Source organism: Aethalodelphis obliquidens, unplaced genomic scaffold, assembly GCF_003676395.1.
Source record: "Aethalodelphis obliquidens isolate GAN/ISIS:26980383/991018 unplaced genomic scaffold, ASM367639v1 scaffold66, whole genome shotgun sequence".
NCBI lineage: Eukaryota > Metazoa > Chordata > Mammalia > Artiodactyla > Delphinidae > Aethalodelphis > Aethalodelphis obliquidens.
This window is the reverse complement of record NW_020838010.1, coordinates 6,877,350-6,890,509: the sequence shown is the minus strand read 5'-3', so window position 1 is coordinate 6,890,509 and position 13,160 is coordinate 6,877,350. Positions and strand designations below refer to the sequence as shown.

The window sequence follows — 13,160 nt, the reverse complement described above, 5'->3', positions numbered from 1 at the left end:
GGTGGGCAGGCAGCACTGCTGCAGGAGGTCATCCAAGGCCCAGGGTCCTTCTGCCTGTTGCTTTGCTATCTCCTAGTATGGTGACTTTGTCTATGTGGTCAAAGTTTGGCTCCCATTATCATGTCTGTGCTATAGCCTACTGGTTGAGTGAGGAGAGAGACAGAAGAGGACAAGAGTTTTTTTTTTTTTGTCAAAACATGATCCAAAGGTTGCACACATTGCTGCTGCTTGCATATCGTTGTCTAAATTTCTATCATATCTTCATACCTAACTGCAAAGGAGTCTGGAAAATATAGTCTCTGGCTGGGAGGCCATGTACACAGCTAAAGGTTCTGTTACTAACAGGAAGAATAGGAGAATGGATACTGGGAAACAATTAGGGTCTCTGCCACAGTTTATCAGACAACTTTATCTTGATAAGCTTCCTGAAAGACCTAGGCCTTTCCTAATAGGGGGGTTGTATGAGTCATAAAGAAATGGTTAAAAAGACAGTTGACTCTTCTGTGGTGTTTTCTGACATCAACCAATTATTCAGTCTCAGATTTTCTAATACCAACTGGGTATCCTACCATTCAATTCAATTCTGACACTATCTGTAGTTAGCAAAGACCCCACAGGTTAAGAGGTCAGTCCATCAAGTCTGTCCCCACTTCAGATGCCAGTCGAAAGTCCCAGCACTTCTGACCAACTAGCTATAAATTTAGGAAGTCCTAACGACTCATTTCAGGTTTGACAGTTCACTAGAATGACTCAAGGAACTTGGGGAAACACTTTACTTGCTATTAATGGTTTATTATAAGAGCAGCCAAATGGGAGAAATGTATAGGGCAAGGTATTGGTGGGGATGAGGGTACCACAGCTCATGGAGTTTTTATTCTCTCTCCAGGCATGTCAACTTCCTAGTACCTTAATGTGCTCACCAACCTGGAAGCTCTCCACACCCAGTTGTTTAGGGGTTTTTATGGAAGTCTCATTAGTAAGGCATAATTGATTAAATCTTTAGTGATTGAAACTCAACTTTCAGCCCCTCTCACCTTCCAGGAGCTCAGGGGGTGGGGTTGATAGTTCCAACCTCTAATCTCAAGGTTGGTTTCTCTGGCAACCAGCCCTCATCCTGAGCTAGGCGGAGGCTCACCAATCATCACCTCATTAGCATAAACTCAAGTTTGCTGAAAGGAGCCCATTACGAATAACAAAAGACACTCCATTAACTCAGGAAATTCCAAGGGTTTTAGGAGCTTTGTGCCAGGAACTGGGGACAAAGGACCAAATATATCAGTAGCAGCAGTTCCCCCCACCCAAGCCATCTCTTCCTGAAGATGCTCACCTTTTTTACCACAATGCACATAGAATGAGTTGTTCTTTCCTCTGAGCTCCCTTAGCTGCCAATGATTCTATCATAGTATACTGTTCTTATCACACAGTACTATAATTATCAATAGTTTCTAGTTTCTATCCCTCTAACTAGAATGTGAGCTACATGAGATACTATCTAGCTCACATTTGTACCCCCAGCATCTAGCAAGGTGCTTGACACATCATTGCTCTGTGAACCGTTAAATGAATGTGAGAGGATAGAAAGCAGAGACTGGCACTGCTGACTTTTGGCAGTCTGTGTGTCTGTGTTTAAATGTGTTTAGTGTTAATCTGGGGACTAGATCATGATGTTGCTGACTGTATTTCCCAGCTCATTTGGATTTCCTGAGAATCTCAGCTCTGGTATCCTGCTGTTGAATCTGTGGTAGTCTGTAGGGGAACTCAGAGTTCATAAATTAGCTGGTTTCAGAGTATTAAAAACTAGATTTGGGGGAACACAGGCAGTCTAGATGCGCTTTGTCTTACAGACCATGTTCTTTATAGGACACTGCTTTTCTGTATACATGTCAACTATACCAAATAACTTTTCAAGTCAGTTTTCCGGGGTGTTATTATTTTAAAAAAATCCCCACAGAACCTAAGAAGTTTAACATTTGCCTGAAAGTTTAAAAACTGTTCTCAGATTCAGAGAATTTTTTTTAAGAATGGGGTGTCTGTGTGTGTGTGTGTGTGCGCATATATAAACTAGAATGGTTATTTTATTTACTTTTTAAATCTTTATTTTTCAAATCTTTAATTTTCTTGTTCATGCTAATTTGATGTCTTTTTAGCATTACAAAGGAAATAACACTTTGGGGCATTAAATAATGCCTTTGTTGATTGCCTCACTTGAACAGCAGTTCAGGAATACCCATTTCTTGTTTTGATGGTCCACAGAGTGGGAGTTACTGAGCTTTACACGATGAAAGAGATATTGTGATCCCTGCCAGTAAGCTATTTTAGCGGCTGAGGTATCAGGAAGAATCCCAGCAGTAGCTCTGTAGGAAGAGCACTGGACTATGTGTCAGGTCTACCTAGGTTTTATTTCTCTTGAATTTTTGACTTCTGGAAGTTATTTAACCTACTGAAACTTATATATGTTCCTGCTAAAGAGCTCAGAGATAGTACTTGTCTACTCTACGCCCATCTAGCTTCACTTCATGGTGTCAGCCTAAGAAGTCTCAGTTCTGATATACCCCTGGCCCAATGAGAACCATTTTCTTTTAGCAGGTAGAAGTCTGGAAATAACCTAGTGTATGCTATGCCTCTGGAATTGATTTGGGCCCCTGGGAAACTTTGTAAGCATCAGGCTTTAGCATTTATCTCTTACCCCACCATCTGCTACTGGCTGTTTAATTGGACTTTGGTTCCAATCTGGAAGCTCAATTCTTTTTCTGTGTCTCTGTTGAAATTGGGATCCAGACCTGAATCTTTTGCCTAATTTCTGCTGGCCCCTTTCCAGGGACTGACAGTTGACTGCTTACAGAATCATTTGTATCATCTTGCCTTATTCTCTCAGAAGAATGACTTGACCCCAATTGTCCTTAGGAACTTCCCCACTCTGAGGCTTTGATGTACCTCTTCATTTCATGTCCCTTGGGTGAAATGAAGGAACATGACCCTGGCCTGCATCAAACGTGGGTTTATACACTTTTTTTGGTGTAGACCAGCTTCCAGCTATGGGGGAACCATTCCAACTAGTCTTATCCCACCTCCTTTCTCTACACCAATCAGGCTTACTCCCAAATTCTCTCTTAGGAGTTGCAACATGCCTTGTATCTGTGTCAGAGTAATGAGTGCTAAGGTATAAGCATACAGGTTTCACTGGCAACTTCTAATGATGTCACTAGAAAGCCATCAAATAGGACTTTTAGTATATTAAAATGAGTTGTCTTTTTAGTTTCTTTCTCTTCACACCAAGGAGCAAAGCTAAGCCTATGCTTTCACTGATTAAGCTATCAAATCAATGTAGAAGTTCAAATCTAATCAACTTTAACATCTGAGGCATGGTGCATTATTGTTTCCAACAGCATTTTATTAACTTTACAGTCAGCCCCCCATATCTGTGTGTTCTGCATCCACAGATAAGGAGGACCAACTATACTACACCATTTTATATAAGGGACTTGAGCATCCATGGATTTTGGTATCCGTGTGGGGATCCTGGAACTAATCTCCTGTGGGTACCACGGGATGACTGTATTTAATTTATGGTTCACATGTCTACAAATAAATGTGCTGTATTATTCCAAGGTATTATTATACTTTTATTTCTTTGAATTGTACCTCTCCATTATACTACTATAAAGTATAGTATAATAAAATATTTGCAAGGGCCAGAAAATTTGGGGGAAATAGGAAACTTGAAGAAAACTTCCTGGAGAGTTGTTTTTTGTTTTTTCTTTTTTTAAATAGAAGAAAGTAAATGAGTTAATTGGAACTGTAGTCACAGGGAAAGGAAAGAAGATTTTGAATCTAGGTCTCCTTTTTCTTACCATCATGTCAGCAAATTCTGATTATAAAATTCCTCACGTAGGCCTGATAAGTAATTTCTGACAAAAATGACTGTGAAAGAGGCAAACTAGCTGACATCTGAAAAGCAGATACCAAACTCCCTAAACAATTCTCAGTTTCTTTCCACTTTCCAACTTCAATTTAGGGGGAAGCATTAACTATGCGAAAGAACACAGAAAGAAAAAAATATCTTAGGTAAAACATAAAGTTAGTAATGGAGTGAAGACTGTAATCCATGATCCCCTCTTCATTCAGACTCTTTGCTTTTTCTTTGTTTATTCATATATTTAGTGTAAAATATATCTTTGGTATTTGAGAGAAGCTATCAACTCTGAACCTGTGTTCCAAAGCAAGGACGATACTTTTTATCCATTGGAATATTAGATGGTATATAGACTGAGATCCAGTCTCAATTCATCCCTATTTCAGAATAAATCAATGATGTCACTTCATCTACTTTAGAAAAGCATCAAAAGTATCCTGGCTTCTTATAGTTTTGCATTGTTCCTGGTCATGGAGATAAAATCAGGGGTGGATTAAAAACTCTGTGGAGACTTGAAAGATGAGGGATGATTTGGTGTTGATCTGAGTTTCTTAATTTAATTTTATCTGGGCTGAAATAAAATCTTGTTTGGTTATGTAAAGAACTATTTGATAAACTTTCAATGGGAGAAAATATACATGACACTTAATGAATTTTAATTATAACACTGAGGATTTTAGAAATCAGGGAAACCTTAGCCATCATCTAGTTCTAATGCTAATTTTACATATGAGAAACTGACCATTTCTTAGGGAAAATACAGAGGCAATTTTTGCTTGGAATTGAAAGTTAGACTAGATGACTTCTGAGGTTACATTCAATAAATTTTTTGAAACTGAGGCCCAAAGAAGTTGAGGAAATCGCCCAAGGTCACCTAGTTGATTGTGGGAAGGAGAGCCTAGAGTTGAACCCAGGTTTCTGGATTCCTTGTCTACTTATGACTCTCTTCCTCCTTAAAGATATTTGAAACTCAACACAGTGAGTTTATAGTCCTGGCATAGTCCTAGCATACACATACTTACCTTTGGATTATCTTTTAATTCCCAGTGTGGTGAGTCACATAGTAAAATAACATTAGCATACTGAAATGCTGTATCAGGAACTAATTAAAAGGGAAAGAAAATCACTCAGATGAACTTCATGATTTCCTCTGAGTCTTTTGACAAACGTAACCTTGAATGCTGAACTGCTTTGAATGCACATTTTCTCATGACAGTACATTTGGTGGATAAAGCAGAGCTCCTCCTACATAAAGACTGCAGTTCTAAGGTCATATAAAATCCATTAAGTTAAGAAGCTGTTCAATGAGCAGATTTCAGTGATATTGCAGAAGAATTTGATTATAACTGGACACATTATTTACTTATAGTAAGTCTGGAACTTAAATTTGGGGGAGGGAGAGAGGGGATTAGAGGTAAATTGTTTTGAATAATTATTTGTTTCACTTTCTTCACCTCTTTTAAAATGGGTTCATAAATCTCTTTTGTGGCAAAAATTGTTTGACTTGACATAATATTAATTTGGGGAAATAATGTAATTTTTTGCATGAAGCTAATTAATAGGTGCTGGTTAATCAGTATAAATAACACTATGATTTTAATTTTTATTGTTGTTTTCTTATTAGCCTTTATTTTCTATACAAATCATACCTCTTATAAGCAAACCTGGTCCTTTAGAAATGGTAAGAATAGTTGCATTTTAGAGTTAAGAGGTTTTCTGAGATTGTTTTCTATGTGATTTTTTTTCTATAAGTGAGAATCTTACACTTTGCCATAACTTTTCTCTCTTAAGCTCAGAAATAACCATAGAGCTCCTCTAAAATGAATGATTTAATTTACCTTTATATGATATTTTGATTTAATTTATGGAACATGCATACCTGTATATATGGTGTTTTCATTTATTTGAATATTATGGTTACATATATAGTAGATTATTAAAATAAAAATGACAATTTTCACTGCTTTTGCTCTGAAATGAACTAACATTTTATACATTTGATGCTTGTTTTCCTTTGAAAGAATCCATAGTTAAGATTTAAATCTGACCATCACTTTTATACATTGCACTCATTTTGGATGCTTCCAGGTTAGCTTTCTTTCTTCAATATGTAAAAAGATATATAAAACCAGAACATGAATATAGGGCATTTATCAGCTGTTTTTGGTTAAAATTTTATTAATGTATAGAATTTTTAGAGCGTTCAAGACTTAACTGCATAGATTTATTATTATTAAGTAATAAACTAAGGACTAAGAGATCTGGGTTTTAGTTCTAGATCTTTTCCATATGGTCTTGTGACCTTAGGATGGACATCCTACCCGCTCTCCATCTTTATTTCTTCATCTGTAAAGTAAGCCAGATGTCCTGACTCTGCCTAATGTTGTGAAAGGCAGTAGAAATGTTAAAAATGATTATTTAAACAATAGGATTAAACAAAGGAGAGACAGAACAACTATTGGATTCTTCTTATTTTTTTTTAATGCTAAGATCTTACCTGTAAGTGAAAAGCTGCTTTCAGGATATTTTTTTGAAAATCGGAGAAATATCACCTGTATTTTTCTGCAACTTGGAGGAGTGGGGGTGGGGTAGGTTGCTGGTTCCTTTTGATGTATTTTTCAGAGTGTCTTCAAAGAATTAATAGGAGGTGACTCCTGGATATGGGAGAAGCTGAAGGCAGCTAATAACAATTGGGTTATTATGGCCACTATGCTGCAGACATTTTATGTGAACTATCGCAGGGCTCTCCAACCTCTGGGCCATGGACCAGTACCGGTCTGCGGCCTGTTAGGAACCGGGCCGCACAGCAGGAGGTGAGCAGTGGGTGAGTGAGCAAAGCTTCATCTGTATTTACAGCTGCTCCCCATAGCTTGCGTTACTGCCTGAGCTCCGCCTCCTATCAGCATTATGGTGAGTTGTATAATTATTTCATTATATATTACAATGTAATAATAATAGAAATAAAGTGCACAATAAATGTAATGCACTTGAATCATCCCCAAAACATCCCCCCCTCCCGCCACCCCCCCACCCAGTCCATGGAAAAATTGTCTTCCAGGAAACCGGTCCCTGGTGCCAAAAAGGTTAGGGACCACTGCACTATCCCATTTAATTATTTCCTAAGCCCCAAGTATTACTGCCTTCATTTTATAGATAAGAAAATTTAAGTGCAGAGAGCTGAAGTGTCTTCTTTAGATCTGTGTGGCTGCAGTGTCTGGGCTCTTTCCATTATTCCATGCTGCTCCAAGAGTCTCATGGGGCAGTACTAAGAAGATTTGGAATTATGTCTTCCATTCTCTCTGTGGGATCAAGACTTATACTGGGGAGATGGATAACGTGGAGTCACAGAGTAGGTAGGCAGGTGCCTACATGATATGATTTGGGAAGCAGTTGACAGGCCTGCCCACAAGTATCATCTTCATTGGCTTGTCACATTCACTTTTCCTGAGATTTTACCACTAAAATGATTACTTTGCTTGTTTTGTTTTTCTTTGCCAGTGGGGAGGTTGTGAGGATTTTCAAATGCACATACTCCTAGGAGAGTTCATGTATTTAGCAGACAGTGTGAAATTGGAGAGAGAGCTCAGATTTGGGAGCCAGGAAGACCTGGAACTGAATTCTGATGCCACCAAGTCCTAGCTTTTTAACTTGCATGTGATAACTAATCTCTCAGAGCTTCACTTTCTTCTTGAATAAAACAGAGATAATAATGTATATGCATAGGCCCTTATTATAATAATTATAATATATTAAATATCTGGTATGGGTAGTTGTGGTAGAGTGGGAAGAGCACTGGAATGGAAGTCAGGAGACTTGGTGTCCTGCCATATGCTTTCATTCATTTGCACAACATCAGTGACTAATACTATTTTTAAGCTGTGTAAATAACAAACCTGTACTTATCAAAGAAAGGCATGGAGAAGAAAGTATATCTTCCCTAGAACAGTGATAAATTCCATTTATGCAGATTTTCTTAAAATAGCCAGATGATCCTTCAATACATGATTTCAAAACACAGATGGATGTTGTAATTCAGTTTTCTCTGTTTCAAAGAACATGAATACACAGGGATTATAAATATTCAAAACATTAATGCAATTTATCATCATTTTCCTTTCCTCTATTTCCAGTACCAAATGGTAGCATAAATTCCCAAGCAGTGTCCTAAACCAGAAACAGGAATCATCCTAGATTCCTTTCTGTCATTTATCTTCAACCATCATTTCATACCCACACGCGTCACAGATCTCCTTCTCTAAATACCCATTTTCAGATGGAAGATCATGATTTTGGTGTTTGATATTTTGCATTTGAGGTGTGTTTGAGGCTTCTAAGTGAAAAATTTGAGAGAACAATTAGATATACAGGTCTGGAGCTCAGAACAGTAGCTTGAGTGAGAGATATATGTTTGAAAGTCATTGGCATATAGATAGTAATGGAAGCTGTGGGAGTGGATAAAATTACATAGGGAGAACATAGAGTCAAAAGAGATGAGGGCTTCAAAGAACTTCATTTAATATTAGGATAAGTAAAGGGTGAACCTAAAAATGAAATGAAAAGTGTGGCCAGAGAGGTAGAAGGAAAACTGGGAAGCTGGTGTGAGAAAAACCAAGGGAACAGTGTTTCAAGAAGGATGGTGGTAAACAGGTGAATGCCACTTTAAGATTGGGATAAAAAATATTGATTGGATTCAGTAACATGGAGGCCATTAGTTATTTTAGTGGGACATGTTTCAGGAGAGTCATGGATTGGTGGTGGGATGAAGGAAGAAGCTAGAAGGGAATGGAGTGGTGAAGAGTGAGTGGGAGGTGTGAAAATAGAAAGTATAGACAACTCTTCCTAGAAATTTGGCTGTGAAGAATATGGGAGTATTGGGGCAGTAGCTGGAGACAAATATACGGACAAGATAGTTTTTTTTTAAGTTTGGGGAGAAATGAGCATATTTAAATGCTAATAGATATATCCACCTGATATTTACGTATGTATGTATACATACATCTCATGTATGTTGAAAATATATGAGAAGAAAAAATTAAATGGTAAGATTTCTGATAATTGATCAGGGTTGGAGTCCAAAACACACATGAGGAGTTTTACCTTAATAGGAAATATACTCCTTTATTATAGCAGTAGGGAAGGAAGAGAGGGTGTGGGGAAAATGTGGAATCAAGAAGATGAGGGAATTTCCATCTGATAGCTTCAATTTTGTTTTTATTTATTTTTTAATTTTTAGTATAGTTGATTTACAATGTTGTGTTAGTTTCTGCTGTACAGCAAAGTGAATAAGTTATACATATATCCACTCTTTTTTAGATTCTTTTCCCATATAGGTCATTACAGAGTATTGAGAAGAGTTCCCTGTGCTATACAGTAGGTCCTTATTCAATTTTGTTTTTAAAGAGACAAAGTCATGTGCTGAGATTGGGGAGAGGAGATGAGAGGATTGGAGATACTGGAAGAAGTTTGTAATTATTGTCAAGAATGGAATAAAGCTGAACAGAGACATGTAATGTTTCTGAGTAGTACTGTGGGTTCATGTGAATTTGAATATTATAACTTTATCATGGAACTAATCTATTGTGGGACTTATTCCTTCAGCACCTACCTTCTCCGGTATAGGCACAGAGAAAACCTGAAAGTTGGATTCATTCAAGCTTGGGATTTTGTTAGGAAGTTATGATAAACAGGCAGAGGGACAGCTTTAGTTTGGGGGTATGGAAACTAATCTAGATTGAATAAAAAAGGGAAGAAAGCAAAGTCTGCCAGATGGATTTGGAAAAAACAGTCAAGTCTTTGCAAAGCTGAAAAATGATCACAGTGGCAGTACTTAAAACGTAAGCTAGAATGAAAGGAGATTATGGGAAAATCACTTAACTTCTCTGGCTTGTTTTCTCATCTGTATATAAGCCATGGTGATAGACAGTGGAAGCCAAGTATGTTTTGTGTCTGTATAAATTTATGCATGTATCTCATTGTCTTTTGATAGTAAGTATCAAGAGAATCAGGAGGACCTAGGAATTTCTGAAGAGCATCCTGCCCACTTCTAAGGAATGAAGTAGGGTTGGAGGATAGGAAGTAGAATGAAACAGGGTTAGAGGGTAGGAGGTATGAGTCATTCTAACTTTCCCACTGATGCTCAGTCAAAGGAAGACAAAGCCATGCTTCTATAGGTGTGATTCTACTACAAGTAGTTCTCTTTTCTCTAGGTATGTTTGACTTTGCTCATCCAGCAGTGATTACTCTCTAACTATGGAATCAGCCATCTCCTTTATCTAGCACTTTTGCAGGAAGAACAGTGTACATTATTGGTGGAATTAGTACTGATTCATTGAGAGGAAACTTGAACTCCAGGGCATTTTGATAATAACCAAAGCATGTAGATGAACTATCAACATCTGGAAAAGGTGAAGCAGCATAGGATTAAAATTATGTGAGTGCACCATCAGAACATCATTCAGAAAACTGTGGCAGCAGCTCACGGTGGTGGGAAAAGTGCTGTGGTACCTGAGAGCAGCTCATATTAGCAGAATCTCCAGGTGTCCAGAGAGAGTTCTCTAGCACTTATTTAGCACAGTAAGGACTTTGAAGGCCTCAAAGGGGATGTTGGAGTTTTATCACATTGTGTTTTGTCACTGTGAAAAGTTTCTACTTCAGCATTTGTGGTTATAATATTTGCAAGTGGGGTGGTTCAGTATGATTTTTCCCCCCCAGGTATCTGGTTGGAGATTTTAGCCAAGGAAGTGCTACACAGCTTAAATGTAGCTGACTCAAAGCCTACGTAGAAAATGAGGGGTTGGACTGTATAAGCGCATACTTTGATTACCTGGAAATTTGGGCTTAAAAGATTATGAACTTTTAAAGGATTTTTAGGGAATTCCCTGGGGGTCCAGTGGTTAGGACGCAGCACTTCCATTGCCGTGGGCCTGGGTTCAATCCCTGGTCGGGGAACTAAGATCCTGCAAGCCACGTGGTGCAGCCAAAGAAAAGGACTTTTATACACAGTGCTAAATATGCCTCTATTTAGGTTACAGGCTCTTCTTAAATAAGAAAGTGGTTTATTTTGCTCTCACATAACTATCTGGAGGTAGCTAATCCAGGGCTGCATGAAGCTTTACTTCATGAGGTCAAGGCCCTGGGCTATTCCAAACTTGTTCTGCCATGCCTAGGGTGTTTTCCTCATCTGCTTAATCAAAGATGGCTCACTACCAGGACCACATTCTAAGAAGCAGAGTGGAGAAAGGGGGAAAGGGAAAGGGGAGAAATGGTCTGTTTTCTTTAAAGGCATGACAGAGATTGGAGATAACACTTCTGTTTATACCTCTTAGGCAAGAACTTAATGTTGTCATGGTAGCCTTCATTTTGTATGCCCATGTGCCCAGCTAAAACATGGGGGTTTCATTACACTGAAGGAGAGGAGAATGAATATTAGGGGACAAGTAGTAATCTCAGCCACACTGCCTCCAAAAAAGATTCTATCAATTCACATTTCTGCCAGTAGCCCAAGGAAAGCTCACACACTATAGTAACCATTTTGTTTATTAATTTTGCTTATATTATAAATTATTTAACTGTAAGTTTATATAATTTAATTTTTAAAGACTTAATTTTTTTAGAGCATTTTTAGGTTCACAGCAAAACTAAGAGGAAGGTACAGAGATTTTCCATATACCTCCTGCCCCCACACATGTATAGCCTCTCCCATTATCAGCATCCCGCACCAGAGTGGTACGTTTGTTACAAGTGATGAGCCTACATTGACACATCATAATCACCCAAAGTCCACAGTTTACATTAGGGTTCATTCTTAGTGTTGTATAGTCTATGGGTTTGGGCAAATGTATAATGACATGTATCCATGATTATAATATCATACAGAGTATTTTCACTGCCCTAAAATTCCTCTGTGTTCTGCCTAGTCATCCCTCCCCCTCACTTCAACCCCTGGAAACCACTGAAGTTTTTGCTGTCTCCATAGTTTTGCCTTTTCCAGAATGTCATGTAGTTGGAATCATCACTTATATTGCCTTTTCAGATTGGCTTCTTTTACTTAGTAATAAGAACTCAAGGCTCCTCCAAGCCTTTTCATGGCTTGATTTCTTTTTAGTAGAGTAATATACCATTGTCTGGATGTACCACAGTTTATTTATCCATTCACCTACTGAGGGACATCTTGATTGCTTCCAAGTTTTTGCAATTATGAATAAAGCTGCGGTAAATATTTGTGTGCAGGTTTTTGTGTGCACATAAATTTTAAACTCCTTTGGGTAAATAACCAAGGAGCATGATTGCTGGATCATATGGTAAGAGTATGTTTAGTTTTGTAAGAAATCACCAAACTATCTTCCAAAGTGGCTGTACCATTTTGCATTCCTACCAGCAAAGAATGAGAGTGCCTGTTGCTCAGCATCCTTGCCATCATTTGTTGTTGTTGTCAGTGTCCTGGATTTTGGCCATTCTGACAAGTGTGTAGTGAGTTACTGTGGGGTTTTGTTGTTGTTGTTTTTTGGTTTCTGGTTTCTTTGGCTCTCCTTCCATAAACTTGATGGCAGGGAACTCTGTGTCTTGCTTGCTTTCGTATCTGCAGCCTTGAGTGCAAAATGGATGCTCAGGAAGTGTCTGTGAAATGAAGATCTGGATAGATGCCTATGATCGTATCAGCACCAATACAGCAATCAAAGGCACAGGCCATAAAAATAGAAAATAGGGGCTTGATGAGAAGCCCCTAAAGTCATTTAAGAAACATTGTCTAACCCAACCTGAAAAGCAGCTATCAAAAAAAGTGAGAAAGTAGGTGAGTAGGCAGACCTACCACTTAAAATTATTAGTGGATTCAGAGCTTTTAAGCAGATGATTATAAAGAACCAGTTCTCTTAAAGCAGGAAATTCATTTTTATGAAGGGCAATCAGTCCAGTGAAAAACAATAAAGCTCTGCTGACATACAAGTAAAAAATAACCTTTTTATCATAAGTACTTTAAAAAAGTAAACTCACAAAGTTACAAAACTGGTCTAATCTTCAAGTAATGCATGGAAAATATTCTGAAGCCAAACAACTAATGAAAATGTATTGAGAGACTTCCACTGGTGGTACAGTGGTTAAGAATCCCCCTGCCAATGCAGGGGACATGGGTTCAAGCCCTGGTCCGGGAAAATCCCACATGCTGCGGAGCAACTAAGCCCATGCGCCACAACTACTAAGGCTGCGCTGTAGAGCCTGCGAGCCACAACTACTGAAGCCCACACACCTA

The 13,160-nt window shown here is 38.2% G+C and overlaps 1 long non-coding RNA gene across 1 annotated transcript; it reads left to right on the top strand.

Annotated features, from left to right (window-relative positions):
* Positions 1-1,769: 1,769 nt before the first annotated feature.
* LOC113610998 (uncharacterized) lies at positions 1,770-11,755 on the top strand. The gene is made up of 3 exons (XR_003429319.1): positions 1,770-1,779; positions 9,322-9,325; positions 11,538-11,755. It is a non-coding gene; the product is annotated as an uncharacterized LOC113610998 (long non-coding RNA).
* Positions 11,756-13,160: the final 1,405 nt, after the last annotated feature.